The sequence below is a fragment of the Schistocerca cancellata genome, chromosome 5, assembly GCF_023864275.1.
Source record: "Schistocerca cancellata isolate TAMUIC-IGC-003103 chromosome 5, iqSchCanc2.1, whole genome shotgun sequence".
Classification (NCBI taxonomy): domain Eukaryota; kingdom Metazoa; phylum Arthropoda; class Insecta; order Orthoptera; family Acrididae; genus Schistocerca; species Schistocerca cancellata.
The window spans coordinates 671,903,305-671,907,765 of record NC_064630.1 but is presented as its reverse complement, the minus strand read 5'-3'; the positions used below and the strand labels follow the sequence as shown (position 1 = coordinate 671,907,765).

The window sequence follows — 4,461 nt, the reverse complement described above, 5'->3', positions numbered from 1 at the left end:
GATAATTTCTGTTTAGCTATTACATATGCAGATCTGCACAACGAAGCAGTTGCGATTACTTTTTCTTGATGTTGCTTTCCCCACAACTTTTCACTTTCACTCACGCATTTTTCTAAACTTTTCTTTTCTTTCATACTCATGATTTCTACGCAGTTCATGTGTGATTTGCACTTTTCATGATGCCCGATTTTATCATTTAGGTTTTTGGCGTTATTAGCAGAAACAACAGCTATAAACGCGGTATCTATACGCACATGTTCACTACTTTCCACCTTACGTTCACGAAGTTGTGAACGCACTTTGCATATTACTAAGTTTTTGTCATTTACGGACAGCCACGGCTTAATCTTTTGCCCGTTTTGAAAACGTGATAAGGCAATACAATTTCCTACTATAATCTCAAGAGTACTGTTACTCCCATTCGTAGGAAAGGCTGCACGGTCATCAACAGTAACTGTTCTTTCGAGAACAAGTTACTGTCTTCGTATATATAGTTAAAGGCTACCCAGTCATTGACCTTCGTCTGTGCGAATGCGCACAGGTTGCCCTAACTCTTACGGGAATCGCCACAGCGTGCGCGAGTAATGTGTGGGTGGACAAGTGTCTATAAGGTACAATACTTATTTAGAACTGTGGACAGTTGGGAATGTGAGTCTCACGGGAAGCGTGCAAGGGATAAGTCACTGCAGTCGCGCTATTCATCTGTGTCCTCGGTGGCTCAGATGGATAGAGCGTCTGCCATGTAAGCAGGAGATCCCGGGTTCGAATCCCGGTCGGGGCACACCTTTTCAGCTGTCCACATCGAGGTATATCAACAACACCTGTCGGCAGCTGAGGTTGTCAGTTAGTCATCATTTATTCCAGGGAAAAGCTGCACGGTCATCAACAGTAACTGTTCTTTCGAGAACAAGTTACTGTCTTCGTATATAATGATGATTTAGTTCTAAATGTTTTGAAATGCTTAACTACTACATAAAACTTTTTCAAAATTAATAAGCTAACATATTAATAGTATTAATAGTAAGACTGTATTAAAAACTTTCAGTGTTCGGCTCCACAAATTTAAATTATATGTAAAGTTTTACTCCAGTGCGTGGGAAATAAACATCCCAGGTTGGGATGCATAAACTAAAACCAGAGGAGGGGATGGCCTGATGCAGGGGGGGGGGGGGGGGGGGGGAAACCCCCCATCTCCCCTGCAAATCGCACACTGTCTAACTGACAAAACGTCTGGTGAAGCAATATATGTATTGGAAAGGGATAGACAGTGACATTGCTGCCCTGATGGCCTCCTGTAAATCTTACAAAGCAAACAAGCAGCCCCACCAGGTCGCTATTTTTCATGGCCAGAGACATCGATACAGTGGTTATTCCACTTACATTTTGGGGCCCTTTACTCGTTTTCTATGTCATCCTAGCATGTGATTTAAGCTTTGACAAACATCTTCACGATTCAAGATCTGCCAGAAACGATGTTCACGTCCTTCTGTACATCCACTGGCCACACAATGATTTCCATCTGGTGTCCAATGGCCTGGCGCAGCGGTTTGTTCGAACATTTAAGGATCAACTGTTGAAGCTTCATCATCATCACTCCCTGGACGGAGCACTCTCCGCCTTTTTGGCCTCCCATCGACCACACCACAAGAAGAGACCAGTCCAGCTGAACGACTCACATGGCAATCACTTTTCCTCCTCCTCTACCCATGGGGGAAAGAGGGTAATTATTGTATGAACAGCGAACTAAACAAACGGAAGGAAAAAATGGCTGGGACTGCTTACGATAAATTAAACGTGATTTTAAAAACCAAGACTCCCTTGTGCCTGAGACAGTATTCAGTCGCTGTGCATTGCTAAATATTGCTTTAGGCAGTCAGACACCGCCTTTTGATGAGAAAAAACTTGAAACCTGATGGACCCTCGCAGCAAGAAGGCCATTATTTCCGCAGCGGTATCTAAACTGCTGCTGCTGCCATTGCTGTTGATTATAATTATGATGATTTGCTGTCGCTGCTTTCTGTAACTATTTATTTTTTAATATAATCTCCACGTGCTGTCTTCTTTCTCATGTTAAATATTGTGTCAGTACTGAGTGTTCTTTGTTTCACATGTCAGATGTTTTTAGCAGTTCCTAATATAATTTCTCTTAAGTAATCTCGACACATTGTCTTCTTTCACATTTTACATATTCTTTCCTCACTGTGTGTTTGCTTTATATATTTATAGATGTTCACGATATTCTTTTTACTTTTAATGTTGAATTGGCTTGCTTCTTATATACTAATTCATATACCTTGGTGGTGAAGTAATTTCATTCTGAGTAACGCATGTACACATCTGAATACCCTCATTGAAGACTATAGATAGTGCAATTTTGGGAGTACGTGCTACAATAGCGAATTATTTTGAGCCTGCTGTAGTAGTACTTGTGATGTGGTATTTATCTGCGACTGCTTGCTGTGACTTCAGCCATATGCTAGTGGCAATAAAACTATATTAATTTAAATGATACAGAGGATATTTTTCAGCAGCTCCAAGATTCGCCTTTAGTGGGGTCAGCGTAAGATCTAGTTAATGAGCTTCGCCCACATCAGTGTTGCAGGGGTCCGCCGTACACCAGCGCTTTTAAACTCATGCATTCATTACATAACTTAGATTATTACAATGTAGTGGAAAGGTTAGCGAAACAGTTTATAGATAAGTAAAGTATATGGGATTAATAATATTGTTCAAACTAAAGAAGTATTGTTTAAATGCAGTAAACTTCTGCAAATTGTGACCTTACGCAAGGTAAACAAAAACTACTGTAGTAGAATACAGTAATGTCAACAGAATGCGTGCATGTAAAGTTGCTTTAAAAGACTATTTATCACAAAATTCTAAAGTAAACACTCAGAGTTAATTACCCTAAACAACCACTGCTGAAACAAGCACGCATGTAAATCAAAAGCAAGTCTCAATAGCAACTGCAGCAAAATTAGGACGCTCAAATTGTACCACCGAAAACCACCGTCAAATATTGTAAGTCCAGTGAAAAGTTAAAGTATTAACCTTCACTCACCAAATTTATTCCAAGTCCAATGATCGGCATTCGAACAATGTTTAACCAGCGAGGCTACTTCGCATTACAGATTACCTCAATTGCGGCCAAGAACACCGGCCAGTCCGATACCGCTGGTAACAAACGGAGGCCTCTAACAATAACAGTCTACCGATTAAATACCATAAGTCCAAACACCAAACGCAATACCAACGCCACTAAATGCTTACCGTTTCACACACTGGTGAATCCATATTGAACATTAAAACAATCGTAGAACCATGCTCACTGTTTCAATGAGCTTGTCTCATTGCCTCGTTTTTTACGGTGTGTTTGGTTTTACTGTGGCATTTTTGTAAGGCCTGTAACGTAGTTTCACTGAAAATGCAATACATATCTTACATTTCGTTCACTGAATTCCCTGTTGTGTCTCTTACTACCGCACACTCATCCCCACGTAGACTCGTTAGACAAAATCCCATGTGTTCCTTTCACTCCGCTCACCTTGGGCCAACATAGATCGGCCACTACACTGATTGCCGACAGTTAAGCCCCGTCCAGCACCGACCAACTACTCGTAATGTCACAGAATTTGCTGACACCACACTGAGATAAGAATTATTCAGTGATTTTCCTGTCCAATCAGCCGTTTTAATCAGTCACTGCTGTGTGCCAGACTACAGAAGATACATCAACAGTATTCACGTATATGTTATGTAGTGGACTGACAAGACAGCCAGTCCACAGTGACGGGTAACCGAAAGGCACGCGTACACACACGCCGGCTGGTGTGAGTTCTGGAACAGGATACGTATGAATGCACGAAAGAAAAGTACGTAGTTGATGTTATACTTAACTTTTATTCCATCATTGTGGTACATCGCTCTTGGTTATACAAGTGAGACTATCTCCAGATATGGTTGATGGCGCCTTGCTAGGTCGTAGTCATGGACTTAGCTGAAGGCTATTCTAACTGTCTCTCGGCAAATGAGAGAAAGGCTTCGTCAGTGTAGTAGCTAGCAAAGTCGTCGTACAACTGGGCGAGTGCTAGTCCGCCTTTCTAGACCTGCCATGTGGTGGCGCTAGGTCTGCAATGACTGACAGTGGCGACACGCGGGTCCGACATGTACTAATGGACCGCGGCCGATTTAAAGCTACCACCTAGCAAGTGTGGTGTCTGGCGGTGACACCACATGTTATCCGTTTATGTTTACAATAATTGAGGCCATTAAAACTTCACTTGATGCATCTCAGAGTCACTTGATCCGTGTGGGAGATTCATTCTACGTGGGCACCTAAATTCAGCTATCTAAGACATTACAAATGTTCATTGTGCAGATTAGAACAGTTCTGCGCCTGTCTAGAAGCAGGTAGTAGAGTCTTCTGTCATGCCGGCCGCAGGTTGCCCACCAGAGGTACAG

At 42.1% G+C, this 4,461-nt stretch overlaps 1 non-coding gene across 1 annotated transcript; it reads left to right on the top strand.

Annotated features, from left to right (window-relative positions):
- Window positions 1–707: 707 nt before the first annotated feature.
- Trnat-ugu (transfer RNA threonine (anticodon UGU)) lies at window positions 708–781 on the top strand. The gene has a single exon. It is a non-coding gene; the product is annotated as a tRNA-Thr (tRNA).
- Window positions 782–4,461: the final 3,680 nt, after the last annotated feature.